This window comes from Coregonus lavaretus, assembly GCF_964263955.1.
Source record: "Coregonus lavaretus genome assembly, chromosome: 4".
NCBI classification, from domain to species: domain Eukaryota; kingdom Metazoa; phylum Chordata; class Actinopteri; order Salmoniformes; family Salmonidae; genus Coregonus; species Coregonus lavaretus.
In genome coordinates, this window is record NC_139991.1 from 77,020,637 (window position 1) to 77,045,717 (window position 25,081).

The 25,081-nt window shown below is 43.4% G+C and overlaps 1 pseudogene across 1 annotated transcript in view; it reads right to left on the bottom strand.

The window, feature by feature from the left end:
* Window positions 1–2,682: 2,682 nt before the first annotated feature.
* The window catches only part of LOC311127546 (protein Hook homolog 3-like), a 69,297-nt pseudogene continuing 46,898 nt past the window's right edge, over window positions 2,683–25,081 (bottom strand). Inside the window, exons 12-19 of the transcript in view lie at window positions 25,039–25,075; window positions 19,940–20,080; window positions 18,429–18,516; window positions 16,474–16,508; window positions 16,233–16,315; window positions 9,724–9,929; window positions 7,321–7,392; window positions 2,683–4,889 (exon numbers count right to left, since the gene is read on the bottom strand). The product of the transcript in view is annotated as a protein Hook homolog 3-like (transcript). The remainder of the gene's footprint in view (window positions 4,890–7,320; window positions 7,393–9,723; window positions 9,930–16,232; window positions 16,316–16,473; window positions 16,509–18,428; window positions 18,517–19,939; window positions 20,081–25,038; window positions 25,076–25,081) is intronic.

Consider the following 25,081-nt stretch of genomic DNA (forward strand, 5'->3'; position numbering starts at 1 on the left):
TACCATATTTGTTTTCCAGAGCTACTCTGTTCTGATTAATGGCAAGTGGTTTTTAAACTATGACTGCGTCCCAAAAGGCATCCAGTTCCCTTTGGACCAGGGCCCATAGGGGACCAGGAATCCATTTGGGATGCAGATAGTAGCTCCATGTTCATCAGGAGACATGCAAAAACCAAAACAGGACAGACAGTCAAGACACTACGAAATAATAATCACCACGTGTCAGGAGACCAGTATTTCACACAAGTAGTAAGAGTCATAGAAAGTTCATCAAGTTACATAATAATACGGACAAATCTTTTTGCTTGTTATGTGAAAACGTCAACTGAAAAACACACTATCAGCAACAGGTGAATAAGTCTACATTTACTAGAGAACCTCTCTTACTCACACTGGGTTTGTTTTACACTAAACACTTGAGGCAAAAGCACTTTCGACATGTTCATGAGAACTTGATAGGAAAGATCCTCTGACTTTCTGCCCGTCTGTCCATCGGTGTCCCTCCTGGGTCGTGTTCATTAGGGCACGCTGTACTAAAATGAGAGTTTCCATATTGGACAGGTGGGAGGTAGAACCTCCCTGTTCCAGTCCGTTTTCATTCCATTTGGTGCCTAATGAACACGACCCAGGACATGGTGGCAGTTTTACTACGTAAAGGCTCTATTTTTTTTTTTTCTCAAAAAGGCTCTGTCATGGATCCTATCAATCAGGCTACTGGTTTTTATAAAAAGGTTAGAGACAGGTTTTCCAGATTTAATACAACATAGGAAATGTATGAATCTAAGTTAATACTGCATGTGTAAGTAAAATAAAATAAAACAGGCGTCCATATCCAAGTCATAAAGCCAGGGCTAGATAGGCTTCTTCTCCCATGACTAACCACCATCTGCAGAGAGAGAGAGAGCTACATATCGTTTTGAAGGTTATTATAAAATAAAGAAGCAAAGCAGGTTATGTCATCATAAAACTTTAAAAAAAGAAATAAACAGATATGATCATGGAAACTGAAAATGTAGATCTAGACTGATGTACAAAACATTAAGAACACCTGCTCTTTCCACAACACCATCAAACTCAACTCTGGAAGCCAGTTCCACTGCGTTGTTTCATTGTTCCCCTCTAGTCAGGGTCTGATTTAGACCTGGGACACCAGGTGGGTGTAATGAACAGAAAACCAGCAGGCTCCGGACCTCGTAGGGTAAGAGTTGAATAGCCCTGACTTAGACTGGCCAGGTGAATCCAGGTGAAAGCTATGATCCCTTATTGATGTCACCTGTTAAATCCACTTCAATCAGTGTAGATGAAGGGGAGGAGACGGGGTTAAAGAAGGGTTTTTAAGCCTTGAGACATGGATTGTGTATGTGTGGACAAGAAAAAAGATTGAAGTGCCTTTGAACGGGGTATGGTAGTAGGTGCCAGGCGCACCGGTTTGTGTCAAGAACTGCAACGCCGCTGGGTTTTTCCACACTCAACAGTTTCCCGTTTGTATCAAGAACGGTCCACCACCCAAAGGACATCCAGCCAACTTGACACAACTGTGGGAAGCGTTGGGAGTCAACATGGTGCCAGCATCCCTGTGGAACGCTTTCGACACCTTGTAGAGTCCATGCCCCGACGAATTGAGGCTGTTCTGAGGGCAAAAGGTGGTAGGTGTTCCTAATGTTTGGTATACTCAGTGTATACACATTTGATTAGAGGATCATATTAAACTATAAATAAATAAATTATGATGTTGAGTCGTGCATTTTCCTCTAGAGCCTTGACTCAGTGAACACAAAGCAAAGAGAGAGAAGTGAGTGAAACCCCTAACACAGAGGAAGACTCAGCAGATACACATCAGGGTTTACAGTACAGTAACCATGTATTGCTAGTCACTTGATCATCGTCACTGTCAAAGTCTACAGAGAGCCATTCGGTCACAAGAATAACACTGTCTTCCATGTAATCCTCTCCTTGCACCACACAGCTTTCGTACATGAGGTTTCCTTGACCTTGGACACAGCATCAAGGATCTTTGAGCGAATAGTTGTTTTATTATCCCCAGCCCTAGCGACACGCGCTCCCCATTCCATTCCCCCACTAGAGACTACTGTTGCTATCTCAGGGCGTGACGGTAGAGGTTCAGAAGCACAAGCTGCAAGCAGATGCAGCGGGGTGGGGGAGGTTAGGGTGGCCTCTGAGAGGACGGTGTCCTCTGGGTCTGTAGAGAACACTTTCCCCCTCCTGGGCCTAATCTGGGCCCGCCCGCCCGCCCGGCCGTTAGAGTTGATGGTTAGTGTTGAATTGATGAAGGGTTATTTTTTAGCCTGGCTCAACTCAATATAAATTCATGCAAACGAACAAACGTCAGGTCATGCACACGCCCGTCACCCCTGCCTGCGCTGGTCATGTAATGACATCACTGTGGAGAGGAGAGAGAGAGAGAGAGAGAGAGAGAGAGAGAGAGGGAGAGATAGAGCGCGAGCGAGAGAGAGAGAGAGCGCGAGAGAGAGAGAGAAAGAGACAGAGAGAGAGAAAGAGACAGAGAGAGAGAGAGAGAGAGAGAGAGAGAGAGAGAGAGAGAGAGAAAGAGACAGAGAGAGAGAAAGAGACAGAGAGAGAGAGAGAGAGAGAGAGAGAGGGAGAGAGAGAAAGAGACAGAGAAAGAGACAGAGAGAGAGAAAGAGACAGAGAGAGAGAGAGAGAGGGGACAACAACCAGTAATGGGTTTGGTTATAATGATGTAGCAGTAGGATCAAAACAGTCAACATGATAGAGGGTGAATGGAGGAAGGAAGGGTTCAAGCCATGCGGTGTAGAGTTCTCAACAACTGCTGAAGTATTCCTTTAAGATTACATTTGGAAATCAATGTATAGTTTATAATCTACCTCCCTGTATAGTCTATAATCTACCTCCCTGTATAGTTTATAATCTACCTCCCTGTATAGTCTATAATCTACCTCCCTGTATAGTCTATAATCTACCTCCCTGTATAGTTTATAATCTACCTCCCTGTATAGTCTATAATCTACCTCCCTGTATAGTCTATAATCTACCTCCCTGTATAGTCTATAATCTACCTCCCTGTATAGTCTATAATCTACCTCCCTGTATAGTCTATAATCTACCTCCCTGTATAGTCTATAATCTACCTCCCTGTATAGTCTATAATCTACCTCCCTGTATAGTCTATAATCTACCTCCCTGTATAGTCTATAATCTACCTCCCTGTATAGTCTATAATCTACCTCCCTGTATAGTTTATAATCTACCTCCCTGTATAGTTTATAATCTACCTCCCTGTATAGTCTATAATCTACCTCCCTGTATAGTCTATAATCTACCTCCCTGTATAGTCTATAATCTACCTCCCTGTATAGTCTATAATCTACCTCCCTGTATAGTCTATAATCTACCTCCCTGTATAGTCTATAATCTACCTCCCTGTATAGTCTATAATCTACCTCCCTGTATAGTCTATAATCTACCTCCCTGTATGGTCTATAATCTACCTCCCTGTATAGTTTATAATCTACCTCCCTGTATAGTCTATAATCTACCTCCCTGTATAGTCTATAATCCACCTCCCTGTATAGTTTATAATCTACCTCCTTGGGGTGGTAGTGGTTATTTTACATGTTTGTATTGCATACCACTTCAATGGCTTTTTACTATGCTGTTCATGCAACATCATAGCCACTGTCTGACTAGTGCATAGATAGTGGATATGGACATGTTAGCATGCAGACGGGTTCATAGTGACATGTTACAGCTGTGTCAGTTGGTAGTGCAGGTGGCTTAGTGGTTAAGAGCGTTGTGCCAGTAACCGAGAGGTCGCTGGTTCTAATCCCCGAGCCGACTAGGTGAAAAAAACAAACATGTAGTGTGGCTCCAGAGGACAAAGTAAAGGACCGTTCGGATAATCAGGAGTATTAATCAATAACTATTCATTCATAAATAATCGATCATGACTACTGGCTGACGTGAGAACAGGAGTATACACGGGAAGAGGTTTCCCTTCATTTCAATCTGTGTGCTGTTCTGTAAATGAAGTATGTGTATAATATCTACACCTATCAGGCAACTACAGCCTGCCTAAAACAAAGTCTAGCTAAGAGACTGAACACACGATACTTAACACATACTATGTAAATATACCAACTGGTTACAAACCCTCTATATAGTGGATCTACCCTCTCCAAAACTAAAGGTAATTCAAGCAACAGATATTCAAATGTTCTCCGTTTTTCTTCATAAGGGTTCAAATACAACCAACTGCTACCAACTTGTGAAAATTGCATCTCTGCTCACATCCTTGTGTTACATAGAAACAGGAAAACAGTTCATAGATAGGAGGATTCCTGACAGAAGATGACTAGAACAGTAACATTGTTTTACAGAAATGTGCATAATAGTAGTAGTAATAATAATAATAATAATAATAATAATAATAATAATAAATCCAGGTAGTCCAGATTTAAAGAGAGACTGAAGGACTGAGGAGGAGAACAAAGGAGAGTAGAGGTTTAACCTGAACCACTCCAGTGAACGCTGTCTGGATTACTGAGCTGAGCCGACATCCATAGAACCGGACTGTCTGTGTGTGTCTGATGGACATCTGGAGGGTCAGGGGTCGAGGAAAAAGGGTCAGGTAGGGGCAAGGGTGCCATGTCTACCCGGCGCCGTGGTGGTACCTGGCCTGGAGGGTCGGGGGGGTCAAAGGTCAGGGGAAGGGTCAGGGGTGAAGGGTCGTGGCGCCATGTCTACCTGGCGGTGGCGGACTGGGGTCCCGGGTAACCGGGGTAGGAGCGGCGTGTGCTGGTAGCCTGTCTCTGGCGGGCCAGGAAGGACTGTCCTGAACCCGTACTGGCCAGACGGTCCTCTGCTGCCTTCTTCTGGAGAGCCATACCCTGTGGGGACAGACACAGTGGGAGGGTCACTCAGTGGCTTCACTAAGACCTTGGTTAGATCCCCTGCGTCTGCCATGTGTGAGTTTTCTCATTTTTGAATCAAAACACTGAAGCAAGCACCACGATACCTTGCTTTTTATATCCATGGAGTTTTAATTTCAAGTGGCATAGGAAATCCTACAGCGCCCTCTAGTGTTTGAGATGAGTAACAATGTAATATCAAAGATTTTTATAACTAACCCAAGATTGACCACAGCCTGTTGTTTCTAATGGGAGCAAATTAATCGTAGTGGGCAGAACAAGCAATGAGGGCCAGAGCCAAGCACGAGCTAGCGAGATCCTATTGGAACGGTCTAGCATGTATTTGCATATTTCCGTTAGGGATCGCCTACTCTGTGAAGTGTGCATGTGCGATAACTAAATTCACCCTTGTACTCCTTGTAAACAATGCAATTTATTGAAACTCTGGCAAAAGGGTAAAGTCTACAAAACGTAGTCCACTCTGTTCATAACAGATTGAAGTTTTGGGAACAGAAAACTGTATTGAGATCAAATGTTCGATGAGAAAATGTGCAGAATGTCGTCCAGGAATCCATCTCGCTCCATCTTCTCCCACTGCCAGCCACCGGGCTTCCTCTCAACACCATATTTGGTAGTGAGTGGAAACGTCAAACGGATGGGTTCAGATTTATTTATACATCCGGTGAAACATCTGTGGTAATAAAGTGCTGGTACAATATAAAAACTCACCGTGTTTTACCAGGCAGACAATATGGGTGTTTTTCAGTATCCGAGCACTTCTACCCCCAAGCCATAAGACTCCTGAACAGCTAATCATGGCTACCCGGACTATTTGCACTGCCCCCCCACCCCATCCTTTTTACGCTGCTGCTACTCTGTTAATTATTTATGCATAGTCACACTACCTCAACTAGCCGGTGCCCCCGCACATTGACTCTGCACCGGTACCCCCCTGTATATAGCCTCCCTACTGTTATTCTATTTTACTTCTGCTCTTTTTTCTCAACACTTTTTTTGTTGTTGTTTTATTTTAACTTTTTTTGTTAAAAATAAATGCACTGTTGGTTAAGGGCTGTAAGTAAGCATTTCACTGTAATGTCTGCACCTGTTGTATTCGGCGCATGTGACCAATAAAATTTGATTTGATTTGATTTGATGGTAGGCGCATGAGTCCAAATCCAAGTATGTGAAATGGAGCACGGATGGCCCTTCTCGGATGGGTACGGATGGCACTTCTCGGATGGGTCCGCCGCTTGGAGCACGGATGGCCCTTCTCGGATGGGTACGGATGGCACTTCTCGGATGGGTCCGCCGCTTGGAGCACGGATGGCCCTTCTCGGATGGGTACGGATGGCACTTCTCGGATGGGTACGGATGGCCCTTCTCGGATGGGTACGGATGGCCCTTCTCGGATGGGTACGGATGGCCCTTCTCGGATGGGTACGGATGGCCCTTCTCGGATGGGTTCGCCGCTTGGACACATTTTGAAGCATGGGTTGATGCAAGCTTCATCGAAAAGTATGGACAGAAAGATGACGCAGCCACGTAAAAAAAAACGTAAAATGTATTGAAATCAACGGAGGCCATTATTTGAGCTGAAGAGAGAGAAAATACACTCCGATTTCAGAATGAAATGTTGCCTATTCACATCTCCATATGTTGCCTGACTACAGTATTTTATCTTGATACGTTAATAAATACATTCTGTGTTAATTTGGGCATGTCTACCTGCCTACAATACCCACTGTAGTGTTCGTAGATCGCAAGACAATAGTAAGTCAATAGGGCCAACTGGCTAGCTACTACTGTTAGCTAACTACCACTGTTAGCTAGCTACTACTGTTAGCTAACTACTACTGTTAGCAAGCTACTACTGTTAGCTAACTACTACTGTTAGCAAGCTACTACTGTTAGCTAGCTACTACTGTTAGCTAACTACTACTGTTAGCAAGCCAGATAGCCACAAAGAATCGGTAGCAAGCTACACACGAATAATTGACATCTACCTTGCATAACATTAGTTTTAGGTCATTTTTGCCTATAAAACTATCTGATTAGCTACATTATTATGATTCACATATAGCTAGCTGATAATTATGAAGTAAAACGTTTGCTTTGTGTATATCTTGTTTGGTCTCTATTGTTGCCATTGTCCTGGCTGGAAGAAGCTTCAGTGAATGGGGAGGTGCAGCGTGAGGTAATACAGTAGTGCTTCTCAAATGGAATATTTTATGCGTTCTCCACACTCCTCACAAGAACAGACTCGAGAGAACGTCCTCGGGGCATGCACTTGTTGCATGAGAGAGTGTGGAGAAGGGTAGTGTGTATACTGAGAAACCCCCTATGAGTTTGAGTACGATGACTAAATATAAATGTAATATAGTGCAGGTCCCAATATAAAAAAACTCACCATGTTGTACCAGGCAGACACTATGAGTTTCTCCTCCTGGTCTCTCTGGGCCTTGGTCTTGTCATAGTCTTTCTGTAGAGGGAGATCAACAGAGGAACAGTAGTAAACTGGGTTGAGTTGGTCTTGTCATAGTCTTTCTGTAGAGGGAGATCAACAGAGGAACAGTAGTAAACTGGGTTTAGTCTGACGGAGTACGGTGACATTGAGGGTAAATGTAGAGTTAGTATCAGACTTGGGATAACTATATTTTTTAAACTACGCTTTATGGAAAGTGACTCATTTCTGGGGGGGGGGGGGGACAAATAATTACTTTGGAGGTGACTACAATTATTTGAATACAGATCCCCAAAAAAATGACTACTTTTTAAAAACCATTTGAATACAGATCTTAGAAAGTGACTACTTCAAAAAAATATTTGAATACAGATCTCAGTAAGCGACTACTTTTCAGAAACGATTGGATTGGCTGCTTTCAACTAACGGCAAGGCTGTATCTGGAACTGCATGTTGAAGGTAGAAATATAATGAATAGAACACAATCTCCTATACTATTCCAATCTGACAGTCATATTGGATCTACACTATGTATTTCTATCTGAACATTCTGTAAATGTCCATTCTCCTGAATATCCATTGCCGCAGGTGTACACAATCAATTCAAACCAATTAACCAATGATATTTTGTACAGGTAAGTAGAAATACGTTGTGACGCTCAACTACTGTATGACACTTTCAACATGCCACTAAAAAGGTCGAAAGCCATTTGCAAACAGCAAGTTAGATGCTTAGCAAAAACAACTTTGAATGTCTTTGTCCATCTGAGGATAAGTGTTTTTGTTTCAAACACACACACTGTACCATCTATAAAGGGACAGTTTACTCAGAATACAAACTAACATGATTTTCCACCTACCTTGGGCTGTAGTTGATTCAAGGCAGTTTTGGGATAATTAGTTTCCTTTCGACTCTTAATAGCCATATTTTGTTACTGTTAGCATTCCCAGTAACACTTAACATTAAACTGTTCTTGTGCCTCTGTAATAAAACTCGAATTGCTTTTGGAGAAACATTTTATTTGGCATTTTATTGCATTTTAATTGCATAGCAATGAGCTGAGAGTTTTTGTAAGAGGAATAGTGACTGTTCCTTATTCCACTGAGGTAATAACTCCATTATTATGACATCATAAAGACATTTACAAAGTCCCATGTGACAACCATGTCTTTGTGTCATCATCACAACCTTATAAACATGTATAAAAACGTAAAATGTCAAGTGTTACTGTATTACTTTATGTCACACATTATGAAAATATATGTGTTAGTCATTTTGAAGCTGCAGAAGGGATCTACTCTAATGCGGAGGTGATTCCATGTCCCTCAGGTATTTCATTCTGGGCTATATTAAGATTCATATCGGAGAGTCGTCCAAACCATGTGCTTGTGAGCATAGATTTATTCAACTAACTGTTGTCGTTTTTTTTGGTTCTTCATCAAATATTTGACAGTCATCAAATAATGTTCTGTTTTTTTCCCCAAATAACTTTCATTTATTCAAATACCTTCAAATATTATTTGGTTTTCTGAGACCTGTATTTGAATATCAGAGAAACTAGATGCCTTTAGTTGAAACTCTTTATAAACTGTATTCGACTACCTCGATTATTTGAAAAGTTGGTATTTTCAAATAAACTACAAAATACTATTTTCTGCCAAGGTCTGGTTGGTATTACCACCATCCCCTCCTCCATCCCCTCCCCAACCCTAACCCCTCCTCCATCCCCACTCCCCTCTCCTCCATCCCATCCCCTCCCCAACCCTAACCCCTCCTCCATCCCCTCCCCAACCCTAACCCCTCCTCCATCCCCTCCCCAACCCTAACCCCTCCTCCATCCCCTCCCCAACCCTAACCCCTCCTCCATCCCCTCCCCAACCCTAACCCCTCCTCCATCCCCAACCTTAACCCCTCCCCTCTCCTCCTCCCTCCCCAACCCTAACCCCTCCCCAACCCTATGGAGTTAGACAAACATTTTAATAGGCTAATAGCTTAGTCTTATTTTGAGTAGCATGTGAGGTATTTATAATATCATACATGATAAATATTACTGTCCCCTACACCTACCCCAATCCTAACCCCTCCTCCACCCTCCATCCTATCCCCTCCTCTAAACCCTCCCCTCTCCTCCTCCCCCCCTCCCTCCCTCCCTCCCTCCATCCCCTCACCAACCCCTACCCTAACCCCTCCTCCCTCCATCCCCTCACCAACCCTAACCCCTACACCCTAACCCCTCATACCTCCAGAGTGCAGAATCCTCTCCTTCTCCTGCAGCTGGTTCTTCAAGGTCTGGACCTAACCCTACCTCCTACATCCTAACCCCTACACCCTAACCCAGCCCCTCCTACCTCCAGAGAGTGCAGCATCCTATCCTTCTCCTGCAGCTGGTTCTTCAAGGTCTGGACCTCTGGTGCTGAGCCCTGGTTCTGTTTAGGGTCCAGGGTCCGGATAACACTCTTGGCCTTCTCCAGGTACTTCTTATATCTCTCCTCCATCTGCTTCATGTCTTCATCCTTCTTCTTTAAGGCCTCTTCCAGTTCCTCTACTTTCTGGGCTGGAAGGAGAGACAAAACAAAGACTAAGTTAATAGAAATTCACGAGTTGGTAACAGATTGAGAATTTACAGCTAAATCATTTTGGACAAAAGCATCTGCCTAGTCTAAATTGTATATATTTGTTCTCACCCACAATCATACATTAGACCTTGTCATCATAGGCGAGCTTGCCATCTCTGACCTCACTGAAACCTAATAATCCACCAGGTCCACCTACTACTGAAACCTAATAATCCACCAGGTCCACCTACTGAAACCTAATAATCCACCAGGTCCACCTACTGAAACCTAATAATCCACCAGGTCCACCTACTACTGAAACCTAATAATCCACCAGGTCCACCTACTACTGAAACCTAATAATCCACCAGGTCCACCTACTACTGAAACCTAATAATCCACCAGGTCCACCTACTACTGAAACCTAATAATCCACCAGGTCCACCTACTACTGAAACCTAATAATCCACCAGGTCCACCTACTACTGAAACCTAATAATCCACCAGGTCCACCTACTACTGAAACCTAATAATCCACCAGGTCCACCTACTACTGAAACCTAATAATCCACCAGGTCCACCTACTACTGAAACCTAATAATCCACCAGGTCCACCTACTACTGAAACCTAATAATCCACCAGGTCCACCTACTACGGAAACCTAATAATCCACCAGGTCCACCTACTACTGAAACCTAATAATCCACCAGGTCCACCTACTACTGAAACCTAATAATCCACCAGGTCCACCTACTGAAACCTAATAATCCACCAGGTCCACCTACTGAAACCTAATAATCCACCAGGTCCACCTACTACTGAAACCTAATAATCCACCAGGTCCACCTACTACTGAAACCTAATAATCCACCAGGTCCACCTACTACTGAAACCTAATAATCCACCAGGTCCACCTACTACTGAAACCTAATAATCCACCAGGTCCACCTACTACTGAAACCTAATAATCCACCAGGTCCACCTACTACTGAAACCTAATAATCCACCAGGTCCACCTACTACTGAAACCTAATAATCCACCAGGTCCACCTACTACTCAAACCTAATAATCCACCAGGTCCACCTACTACTGAAACCTAATAATCCACCAGGTCCACCTACTACTGAAACCTAATAATCCACCAGGTCCACCTACTACTGAAACCTAATAATCCACCAGGTCCACCTACTACTGAAACCTAATAATCCACCAGGTCCACCTACTACTGAAACCTAATAATCCACCAGGTCCACCTACTGAAACCTAATAATCCACCAGGTCCACCTACTACTGAAACCTAATAATCCACCAGGTCCACCTACTGAAACCTAATAATCCACCAGGTCCACCTACTACTGAAACCTAATAATCCACCAGGTCCACCTACTACTGAAACCTAATAATCCACCAGGTCCACCTACTGAAACCTAATAATCCACCAGGTCCACCTACTACTCAAACCTAATAATCCACCAGGTCCACCTACTACTCAAACCTAATAATCCACCAGGTCCACCTACTACTCAAACCTAATAATCCACCAGGTCCACCTACTGAAACCTAATAATCCACCAGGTCCACCTACTACTCAAACCTAATAATCCACCAGGTCCACCTACTACTCAAACCTAATAATCCACCAGGTCCACCTACTACTGAAACCTAATAATCCACCAGGTCCACCTACTACTGAAACCTAATAATCCACCAGGTCCACCTACTACTGAAACCTAATAATCCACCAGGTCCACCTACTACTCAAACCTAATAATCCACCAGGTCCACCTACTACTCAAACCTAATAATCCACCAGGTCCACCTACTACTCAAACCTAATAATCCACCAGGTCCACCTACTGAAACCTAATAATCCACCAGGTCCACCTACTACTGAAACCTAATAATCCACCAGGTCCACCTACTACTCAAACCTAATAATCCACCAGGTCCACCTACTACTCAAACCTAATAATCCACCAGGTCCACCTACTACTCAAACCTAATAATCCACCAGGTCCACCTACTACTCAAACCTAATAATCCACCAGGTCCACCTACTGAAACCTAATAATCCACCAGGTCCACCTACTACTCAAACCTAATAATCCACCAGGTCCACCTACTACTCAAACCTAATAATCCACCAGGTCCACCTACTACTCAAACCTAATAATCCACCAGGTCCACCTACTGAAACCTAATAATCCACCAGGTGCACCTACTACTCAAACCTAATAATCCACCAGGTGCACCTACTACTCAAACCTAATAATCCACCAGGTCCACCTACTACTCAAACCTAATAATCCACCAGGTCCACCTACTACTGAAACCTAATAATCCACCAGGTCCACCTACTACTGAAACCTAATAATCCACCAGGTCCACCTACTACTGAAACCTAATAATCCACCAGGTCCACCTACTACTCAAACCTAATAATCCACCAGGTCCACCTACTACTGAAACCTAATAATCCACCAGGTCCACCTACTACTCAAACCTAATAATCCACCAGGTCCACCTACTACTGAAACCTAATAATCCACCAGGTCCACCTACTACTCAAACCTAATAATCCACCAGGTCCACCTACTACTGAAACCTAATAATCCACCAGGTCCACCTACTACTGAAACCTAATAATCCACCAGGTCCACCTACTACTCAAACCTAATAATCCACCAGGTCCACCTACTACTCAAACCTAATAATCCACCAGGTCCACCTACTACTCAAACCTAATAATCCACCAGGTCCACCTACTACTGAAACCTAATAATCCACCAGGTCCACCTACTACTCAAACCTAATAATCCACCAGGTCCACCTACTACTCAAACCTAATAATCCACCAGGTCCACCTACTACTCAAACCTAATAATCCACCAGGTCCACCTACTACTCAAACCTAATAATCCACCAGGTCCACCTACTGAAACCTAATAATCCACCAGGTCCACCTACTACTGAAACCTAATAATCCACCAGGTCCACCTACTACTCAAACCTAATAATCCACCAGGTCCACCTACTACTGAAACCTAATAATCCACCAGGTCCACCTACTACTCAAACCTAATAATCCACCAGGTCCACCTACTACTGAAACCTAATAATCCACCAGGTCCACCTACTACTCAAACCTAATAATCCACCAGGTCCACCTACTACTGAAACCTAATAATCCACCAGGTCCACCTACTACTCAAACCTAATAATCCACCAGGTCCACCTACTACTGAAACCTAATAATCCACCAGGTCCACCTACTGAAACCTAATAATCCACCAGGTCCACCTACTACTGAAACCTAATAATCCACCAGGTCCACCTACTGAAACCTAATAATCCACCAGGTCCACCTACTACTGAAACCTAATAATCCACCAGGTCCACCTACTGAAACCTAATAATACACCAGGTCCACCTACTACTCAAACCTAATAATCCACCAGGTCCACCTACTACTCAAACCTAATAATCCACCAGGTCCACCTACTACTCAAACCTAATAATCCACCAGGTCCACCTACTGAAACCTAATAATCCACCAGGTCCACCTACTACTGAAACCTAATAATCCACCAGGTCCACCTACTACTCAAACCTAATAATCCACCAGGTCCACCTACTACTCAAACCTAATAATCCACCAGGTCCACCTACTACTCAAACCTAATAATCCACCAGGTCCACCTACTACTGAAACCTAATAATCCACCAGGTCCACCTACTGAAACCTAATAATCCACCAGGTCCACCTACTACTCAAACCTAATAATCCACCAGGTCCACCTACTACTCAAACCTAATAATCCACCAGGTCCACCTACTACTCAAACCTAATAATCCACCAGGTCCACCTACTGAAACCTAATAATCCACCAGGTCCACCTACTACTGAAACCTAATAATCCACCAGGTCCACCTACTACTCAAACCTAATAATCCACCAGGTCCACCTACTACTGAAACCTAATAATCCACCAGGTCCACCTACTACTCAAACCTAATAATCCACCAGGTCCACCTACTACTGAAACCTAATAATCCACCAGGTCCACCTACTACTCAAACCTAATAATCCACCAGGTCCACCTACTACTGAAACCTAATAATCCACCAGGTCCACCTACTACTCAAACCTAATAATCCAACAGGTCCACCTACTACTGAAACCTAATAATCCACCAGGTCCACCTACTACTGAAACCTAATAATCCACCAGGTCCACCTACTACTGAAACCTAATAATCCACCAGGTCCACCTACTACTGAAACCTAATAATCCACCAGGTCCACCTACTACTCAAACCTAATAATCCACCAGGTCCACCTACTACTGAAACCTAATAATCCACCAGGTCCACCTACTACTGAAACCTAATAATCCACCAGGTCCACCTACTACTCAAACCTAATAATCCACCAGGTCCACCTACTACTCAAACCTAATAATCCACCAGGTCCACCTACTACTGAAACCTAATAATCCACCAGGTCCACCTACTACTGAAACCTAATAATCCACCAGGTCCACCTACTGAAACCTAATAATCCACATTTACTAATCCATGCCACCTCTTTTCCACCATTAATTACCTACTCAAACCAGCTGTCACCCATCAACGCTGCAACCACAGAGGACTGCGGAAGATTCTCCACCTACTTCTTCTAAAAGATTAACATCCTAAGGAGTGGAATCTGCCCACATCACCCCCATTCTAGCCTCTATCCACTGGCTACCCATCCAAATCAGAATCAACTTAAAAATCCTCATGTTACTCCTCAAAACTCAACACCTCTGGTCCCCAATACCTCAGTGAACTCATCAGCCCCAAACAGACTTCACGGTCACTCAGGTCAAATGATCAAAGACTCTTAAGGACACGCTTAAAAACTATGGGTGACCGAGCATTCTGCTGTCTCGGCCCCGGCTCTGGAACGAGCTCACTGCCTCTAAATCAGAGCTCAAGAGTCACTTCTTCAAACTGGCTTTCACTTAATATGATCCATGTTGTGGTGTCTATTGGTCTTCTACTACAGAGTTATATTGGTCTTCTACTATAGAGATCTATTGGTCTTCTACTACTACTATGTCTCCCGAGTGGCGCAGTGGTCTAAGGCACTGCATCGCAGTGCTAGCTGTGCCATTAGAGATCCTGGTTCGTATCCAGGCTCTGTCGTAGCCGGCTGCGACCGGGAGACCCATGGGGCGACGCACAATTGGCCCAGCGTCGTCCAGGGTAGGGGAGGGAATGGCCGGCAGGGGATGTAGCTCAGTTGGTAGAGCATGGCGTTTGCAACGCCAGGGTTGTGGGTTCGATAAAATAATGTATGTGCTAACTGTAAGTCACTCTGGATAAGAGCGTCTGCTAAAAATGACTAAAATGTAAAAATGTTAAAAAAAATATACAGAGTTCTATTGGTCTTCTACTACAGAGTTCTATTGGTCTTCTACTACAGAGTTCTATTGGTCTTCTACTACAGAGTTATATTGGTCTTCTACTACAGAGTTCTATTGGTCTTCTACTACAGAGTTCTATTGGTCTTCTACTACAGAGTTCTATTGGTCTTCTACTACAGAGTTCTATTGGTCTTCTACTATAGAGTTCTATTGGTCTTCTACTACAGAGTTCTATTAGTCTTCTACTACAGAGTTCTATTGATCTTCTACTATAGTTTAGAGTTCTATTGGTCTTCTACTATAGTTTAGAGTTCTATTGGTCTTCTACTATAGATTAGAGTTCTATTGGTCTTCTACTATAGTTTAGAGTTCTATTGGTCTTCTACTATAGATTAGAGTTCTATTGGTCTTCTACTATAGATTAGAGTTCTATTGGTCTTCTATTACAGATTAGAGTTCTATTGGTCTTCTACTATATAGTTCTATTGGTCTTCTACTACAGAGTTCTATTGGTCTTCTACTACAGAGTTCTATTGGTCTTCTACTACAGATTAGAGTTCTATTGGTCTTCTACTATAGATTAGAGTTCTATTGGTCTTCTATTACAGATTAGAGTTCTATTGGTCTTCTACTATATAGTTCTATTGGTCTTCTACTACAGATTAGAGTTCTATTGGTCTCTCCTGTATCTTGTATAGTGCTAGACCGCTAGCTATCTTCATGTTTTTAGTCCTTTTATTAAATATGTTTTATTTTAATGGTTGCTTTCAATGTAAAGAGCTTTGTGATTTATATCTGTGAATGAAAAGCGCTCTACGAATGTCATTTATTATTATATTATATATTTTAAATTCACAAGTTCAATCAGAAGTAATAAATGAATAACTTACAGCTAGAGGTGTACTTGGGCTCCAAGTCATCGATGTACGCAGTCTTCTTCTGCAGTTCACTGTTCACTTCACGCAACTTCTCCCTTTTAGATCAGCATTAGAAACGGCACATAATCAGTCAGGTCATCACTTGTAATGTGCAAAAACAAACAAGCATTATGTTCAATCGATCTGACCAAACTTCAATCTTCAATTAACAAAAAAATCATTAACATTTAACAACAGTTCAAATGTTACTTACATGTGTGCATCATTTTTCTTCTTCAGAATGATTGACTAAAAAATCCAAATACAAAATGTTGGTTGTAGTAATTTCATCAGAGGGCATTGTAAAGCACTAATGATGTCATGTAGGCCTATACAGCGGTGAATGTTCACTTTGCTGATTCAACATGTTAAAGACATTGAGATATATAATAATAATAATAATAATAATATGCCATTTAGCAGACGCTTTTATCCAAAGCGACTTACAGTCATGCGCGCATACATTTTTACGTATGGGTGGTCCCGGGGATCGAACCCACTACCCTGGCATTACAAGCGCCATGCTCTACCAATTGAGATATTACATATCATACTGTATGGATTGGAATTATGTTACAATACACATATTTGATGTTGCCATATTGATTTTCAGGTTTTGATTACTGGGAAGACAATGAAAGGGTACTGGAAATGATACTGTATGTTCCTTCCATTTCTAAAAACGCCATGTATGAACAGATTAAGCAGTTAAGATGCATATCTCATGTGGTATGACATAAGAGTGTAGCTAGGAAACAAAGCTCCTATAGAGATTAGCAGCACCCTCATTTCAATCTAGGCCACCAGCATGTACTGTAGATTGAAAAGGCAATTCTTGAAGGGATGCTTCGGGATGTTATCTACTTCCCCAGAGTCAGATGAACTCCTGGATAACATTTTCATGTCTCTGCGTGCAGTTTGAAGGAAGTTGCTGACTAGCACTAGCGCAATTGTTAACTAGCGTTAGCGCAATGACTGGAAGTCTATGGGTATCTGCTAGCATGCTAGTACATACCCATAGACTTCCTAGTCATTGCGCTAACGCTAGTTAGCTTTGGCTCGCAAAACTACCTCCAACTTCCTTCATACTGGACACAGAGACATTAAATGGTATCCACGAGTTCATCTGACTCTGGGGGAAGTAGATAACATCCCGAAGTATCCCTTTAAGCACTAATATAACTATAATAGAATTAAACTATTACACCTTGTCACTATGAGCAGCGAGGTAAGGTGTCTAACTAGGATTGATCTGCAAGCTATACTTACAACCGCCTGAGGGGGGAAGCAGAATTAAAGAGAAAATAAGGGTGATTTAATGCAGGACAAAACACCCAGAGAAGACAAGAGGGAGAACGAAAGAGAGAGAGAGAAGCATTTCAGTTAGGTTAGTCATGCAGTGAGGAGAGAAAGACAGGAGCCGCTATTCACATGACCTGACCTTTAACCTCCTAACGGGGTAGGCTGGCAGGACAACCAACCAATGACTTCCCAACGCTACAACATGAGTAAGACGACATAACAGAACACACACAACAACACAGTGTTAGAATGTTAGTGAGACATGACAACACATCCAGGTAGTTTATGAGTTGTTATGACTTATGAGGACAATGAAACAGACTAGTATTAGTAACTTGTTGCTTTATTTTCTCATCAGTAAAAGGTCTTCTGGGCCAGGTAAGAGAATGATTATGAACTGACATGATGTGGCAGTAAGATCCTCCTCATCAGGATCTAACGTTAACAACCACATGGCACGACAGGATGTCGTGGGTTCTGTAGTTTAATGTGAACACCCACATAGCACGACAGGATGTCGTGGGTTCTGTAGTTTAATGTGAACACCCACATAGCACGACAGGATGTCGTGGGTTCTGTAGTTTAATGTGAACACCCACATAGCACGACAGGATGTCGTGGGTTCTGTAGTTTAATGTGAACACCCACATAGCACGACAGGATGTCGTGGGTTCTGTAGTTTAATGTGAACACCCACATAGCACGACAGGATGTCGTGGGTTCTGTAGTTTAATGTGAACACCCACATAGCACGACAGGATGTCGTGGGTTCTGTAGTTTCCAGTTCTTTAAAATAACCGCTCCGATAGTTGTAATGTAATACGATCAGGAGTTAATCTGATCTGAGATCAGTGTAGCGGTACTCACGTCGTCTGCTTTGGAGCCCTGTTCCTGAAGACTCCTCTGCAGATCCTCCACCTGACTCTGACCCTGAATCAGTCTCTGGTTCGCTAGTCTGGAACACACAGACACCATTAAATCACTGAATTTCAGTCAAATACACTTTATCTAGTCCTTGGCCTATATCCTAATCTGACTTTGGTGCAGGTCATGTTGTTCCAAACATTACCATCTCTGGTAAACACACACTATATCAAATAAAATCTAAGTTTATTTGTCACATGCACAGGATTATGCATGTGACAAATGCACAGGATTATGGTTCATTGTTTAGCTAGCTAAACAATGAACCATAATCCCAACTCATAATACCATGCACCATGCATGAATCTGCAAGTAGGTAAAGCTAACCAACTAGGTTCAATGTTAGCTAACATTAGGCTATAACTAGCAATGCAAAAGTCTTTCTGAGATACGAAAAAAAATACCCAAATGTCCCCACAAGGATAGTAAAACAAGGAAGATTCTCCCTGGTGGGAACATTTCCCAAGTCCCCATGACGACAAAGGCTATTTTAAGCTTAGGGGTTCGGTTTAGGCTTAGGGTTACAATTAGGGTAAGGGGTTAGTGATTAGGTTTAGGGTTATGGTTATGCTTAGGGAAAATAGGAATTTGAATGGAAATTAATTTTAGGTCCCCACGAGGATAGAAGAACATAATGTGTGTGTATGTCTGTGTAGTGTGTGTCTGTGTAGTGTGTGTCTGTGTAGTGTGTGTCTGTGTAGTGTGTGTCTGTGTAGTGTGTGTCTGTAGTTGTGTGTCTGTAGTTGTGTCTGTGTAGTGTCTGTCTGTGTACTTGTGTCTGTGTACGTGTGTCTGTGTAGTGTCTGTCTGTGTACTTGTGTCTGTGTACTTGTGTCTGTGTACTTGTGTCTGTGTACTTGTGTGTCTGTGTAGTTGTGTGTCTGTGTAGTTGTGTGTATGTGTAGTGTGTGTCTGTGTAGTTGTGTGTCTGTGTAGTGTGTGTCTGTGTAGTGTGTGTCTGTGTAGTGTGTGTCTGTGTAGTGTGTGTCTGTGTAGTGTGTGTCTGTGTAGTTGTGTGTCTGTGTAGTTGTGTGTCTGTGTAGTTGTGTGTGTCTGTGTAGTTGTGTGTCTGTGTAGTGTGTGTCTGTGTAGTGTGTGTCTGTGTAGTGTGTGTCTGTGTAGTGTGTGTCTGTGTAGTGTGTGTCTGTGTAGTGTGTGTCTGTGTGTCTGTGTAGTGTGTGTCTGTGTGTCTGTGTAGTGTGTGTCTGTGTAGTGTGTGTCTGTGTAGTGTGTGTCTGTGTAGTGTGTGTCTGTGTAGTGTGTGTCTGTGTAGTGTGTGTCTGTGTAGTGTGTGTCTGTGTAGTGTGTGTCTGTGTAGTGTGTGTCTGTGTAGTGTGTGTCTGTGTAGTGTGTGTCTGTGTAGTTGTGTGTCTGTGTAGTTGTGTGTATGTGTAGTGTGTGTATGTTTAGTTGTGTCTGTGTAGTGTGTGTCTGTGTAGTGTGTGCGCGCGAACCTGTTTTCTGTCTCCAGTTCATTCTTCCTCCTGTTGGCGTCCTCCAGTAAGCTCTGCAGCAGAGCGATCTTCTCATTGTCAGAACCCTCCTGGGCCAGCTTCAACATGTTGTTCTCATGCTGCAGTCTGATCAGCCTCTCTCTGGAACAGAGGACCACCACAACACATTACTGTCTGATCAGCCTCTCTCTGGAACAGAGGACCACCACAACACATTACTGTCTGGAACAGAGGACCACCACAACACATTACTGTCCGATCAGCCTCTCTCTGGAACAGAGGACCACCACAACACATTACTGTCTGATCAGCCTCTCTCTGGAACAGAGGACCACCACAACACATTACTGTCTGGAACAGAGGACCACCACAACACATTACTGTCCGATCAGCCTCTCTCTGGAACAGAGGACCACCACAACACATTACTGTCTGATCAGCCTCTCTCTGGAACAGAGGACCACCACAACACATTACTGTCTGATCAGCCTCTCTCTGGAACAGAGGACCACCACAACACATTACTGTCTGATCAGCCTCTCTCTGGAACAGAGGACCACCACAACACATTACTGTCTGGAACAGAGGACCACCACAACACATTACTGTCTGGAACAGAGGACCACCACAACACATTACTGTCTGATCAGCCTCTCTCTGGAACAGAGGACCACCACAACACATTACTGTCTGATCAGCCTCTCTCTGGAACAGAGGACCACCACAACACATTACTGTCTGATCAGCCTCTCTCTGGAACAGAGGACCACCACAACACATTACTGTCTGATCAGCCTCTCTCTGGAACAGAGGACCACCACAACACATTACTGTCTGATCAGCCTCTCTCTGGAACAGAGGACCACCACAACACATTACTGTCTGATCAGCCTCTCTCTGGAACAGAGGACCACCACAACACATTACTGTCTGATCAGCCTCTCTCTGGAACAGAGGACCACCACAACACATTACTGTCCGATCAGCCTCTCTCTGGAACAGAGGACCACCACAACACATTACTGTCTGATGGGGCAGCAGGTAGCTTAGTGGTTAAGAGCGTTGTGCCAGTAACCGAAAGGTCGCTGGTTCTAATCCCTGAGCCGACTAGGTGAAAAATCTGTCGATGTGCCCTTGAGCAAGGCACTTAACCCTAATTGCTCCTGTAAGTCGCTCTGGATAAGAGCGTCTGCTAAATGACTAAAATGTAAATGATCAGCCTCTCTCTGGAACAGAACACAGGGCCAGATTAACATGTAGAAATGTGACAAATGGACACATAAAAATAAAAATAAAGAAAACAATCAGTTTTCCGTTAAAACGATAAGAAGAATTCATAACATTTCAGGTGAATTCATAATGCAGAACATGCTATTGCGTATGACTCACAGTGGGTCCCTTTCAGATGCACCTGTACTACCATTACCTCCATTCCACCTCGCAAAGTGAAATGAATAGGCTGGGATCTGTTATACACAAGAGACTGAAGAATGAACTCATTAGCGCAGAAAAGAGCAGGCGAGACAACGCATGGGAGAGAGAACAGGCAGAAACAACGGTCATCTGTATCTGGCAATGTCTTGTCTTACATGCATCGCTAATTAATCAAAAGAAGCCTAAAGTTCACATCTTCCTCTCTGGTTTTATTTCAATGACACAACTCTCCCCAGGCCCTTACAGCCGATCGTCTAGTTAGGATATAACATGGGAAATTATAGGTTTTGTGATAAAACTGCACATTTTGATTTACGTTTTGTTTTTCGGTTAGGGATTTTTTTTTCTTAACGTTAACGATCCCAATTTTGTTTAAAGGTTTTAGTACCCGCAGAACACCAGTCTCAACGTCAACAGATATAGCCCCTGGTTCTCCTCATACTTGACTGCCCTTGACCAGCACAAAAACATTTGGATGTAGTCTATCACAGTGCCATCCGTTTTGTCTCCAAAGCCCCATATACTACCCACCACTGTGACCTGTACGCTCTTGTTGGCTGGCCCTCACTACATATTCGTCACCAAACCCACTGGCTCCAGGTCATCTATAAATCACTGCTGGCAAAGAAAAAGTAATATCTCAGACTGGCCAATAAAAATAAAAGATTAAGACGTGCAAAAGAACACAGACACTGGACTTTTTCTTTGCAACTCTGCCTAGAAGGTCAGCATCCCCGAGTCGCCTCTTCACTGTTGATGTTGAGACTGGTGTTTTGCGGGTACTATTTAATGAAGCTGCCAGTTGAGGACCTGTGAGGCGTCTGTTTCTCAAACTAAACACTAATGTATTTGTCCTCTTGCTTAGTTGTGCACCGGGGCCTCCCACTCCTCTTTCTATTCTGATTAGAGCCAGTTTGCGCTGTTCTGTGAACTGAGTAGTACACAGCGTTGTACGACATCTTCAGTTTCTTGGCAATTTCTCGCATGGACTAGCCTTCATTTCTCAGAACATGAATAGACTGACGTGTTTCAGAAGAAAGTTATTTGTTTCTGGCCATTTTGAGCCTGTAATTGAACCCACAATTGCTGATGCTCCAGATACTCGACAAGTCTCAAGAAGGCCAGTTTTATTGCTTCTTTAATCAGCACAACAGTTTTCAGCTGTGCTAACATAATTGCAAAAGGGTTTTCTAATGATCAATTAGCCTTTTAAAATGATAAACCTGGATTAGCAAACACAACGTGCCATTGGAACACAGGACTGATGGTTGCTGATAATGGGCCTCTGTACGCCTATGTAGATATTCAACAAAAAAAAATATCAGCCGTTTCCAGCTACAATAGCCATTTACAACATGAACAATGTCTACACTGTTTTTCAGATCAATTTATTTAAAATTGACAAAGAAACTGCTTTTCTTTCGAAAACAAGGACATTTCTAAGTGACCCCAAACTTTTGAACGGTAGTGTATGTGTTCATCTCACCATCTTTTCCCAATGCCAAGCCAGTCTGTCTTATTTGCAATGAAAATGTCACCGTTTGCAAATAATTCAATCTCAGACGTCATTATGAATCTAAGCAAAGTGGCCTTTCCCTCCCCAGACAGGACGTAGAAACACTGAAGCGTTAACTGCAAGCTACACACCACTGCTTTTTTTGGGCTGACATATTCTGTCACTTAAAACGGATTCAATCTGACAGTTACAAGGAAGAGGGTCAACAGTCGTGGTGGAACAACATGAGACCTTTACTAGGAAGCTTGAGTTGTTGGATTTGGTACTTGTCATCTGGAAGACTAATGCACTCCAGCACACTGAAGAAAACGACAGGCAGAGGGACCAGGCCGCGGCATTATCACAGAGGACAGGCAGAGGGACCAGGCCGCGGCATTATCACAGAGGACAGGCAGAGGGACCAGGCCGCAGCATTATCACAGAGGACAGGCAGAGGGACCAGGCCGCAGCATTATCACAGAGGACAGGCAGAGGGACCAGGCCGCAGCATTATCACAGAGGACAGGCAGAGGGACCAGGCCGCGGCATTATCACAGAGGACAGGCAGAGGGACCAGGCCGCAGCATTATCACAGAGGACAGGCAGAGGGACCAGGCCGCAGCATTGTCACAGAGGTGATGGAAGATTTCATTAAGCAGCTGAGGGACAACTTCTCCACCAGATTAGAGGACTATAGCATGCCCAAGGATATCATTGTGTTTGTACGTGATCCTCTCACAGTTCTATAGTACATTACCCAGCAGGCTACTAATCAGTCTATAATACATTACCTAGTCAGGCCACTCATCAGTCTATAATACATTACCCAGCCAGGCCACTCATCAGTCTATAATACATTACCTAGCCAGGCCACTCATCAGTCTATAATACATTACCCAGCCAGGCCACTCATCAGTCTATAATACATTACCTAGCCAGGCCACTCATCAGTATATAATACATTACCTAGCCAGGCCACTCATCAGTCTATAATACATTACCTAGCCAGGCCACTCATCAGTCTATAATACATTACCTAGCCAGGCCACTCATCAGCCTTATACAGAGCACAAAAAGAAAGGTCTTGAAGCCCTAATCATACACTATATGTACCAAAGTTTGTGGACACCCCTTCAAATTAGTGAATTCGGCTATTTCAGCCACACCCGTTGCTGACAGGTGTGTAAAATCGAGCACACAGCCATGCAATCTCCATAGACAAACATTGGCAGTAGAATGGCCGTACTGAAGAACTCAGTGACTTTCAACGTGGCACCGTCATAGGATGCCACATTTCCAACAAGTCAGTTCGTCAAATTCCTGCCCTGCTAGAGCTGCCCCGGTCAACTGTAAGTACTGTTATTGTGAAGTGGAATCACGCTTCACCATCTGGCAGTCCGACGGACAAATCTGGGTTTGGCTGATGCCAGGAGAACGCTACCTTCCCCAATGCATAGTGCCAACTGTAAAGTTTGGTGGAGGAGGAATAATGGTCTGGGGCTGTTTTGCATGGTTCGGCCAGGCCATCAAAACCTTTGGGATGAATTGGACCGCCCGACTGCGAGCAGGACTAATCGCCCAACATCAGTGCCCGACCTCACTAATGCTCTTGTGGCTGAATGGAAGCAAGTCCCCGCAGCAATGTTCCAACATCTAGTGGAAAGCCTTCCCAGAAGAGTGGAGGCTGTTATAGCAGCAAAGGGGGGGACCAACTCCATATTAATGGCCATGATTTTGGAATGAGATGCAGGTGTCCACATACTTTTGGTCATGTAGTGTATCTGGCTGTGCAGAATGGAGAATGTCAACCGACTAGAGAGGAAGCGGCCAGAGAAGAAGAGAGAAGTATAATTGGTTTAGTGTATTTCTTTGAAGTGGTCACAAAGTTAATGAGCATTGAGAAGGATTTATTAACATATGGGTATCTAACGGAAACAGAGTACTAATCTTTGAAATGTTTAGACAGTATGATAACAGATAACACACGTCCGTGTGAGGACTGGGTGTAAATAAACACAACAGAAAAATGGTAGATTTCAACATTCCTCGCAGCACGAAAGAGCCTGTTGGATGAAAGTAAACATTGTGTGAGCTGCATTATGGGTGAATGTAATATGCAGGATTCAGGTCTGGGGGGCTGTGGAATGTGTGGGGGCTCAACAAATCATACCTGATCTCTGGGGTGACGATCTCTGCAGCCAGCGAATCAGAGC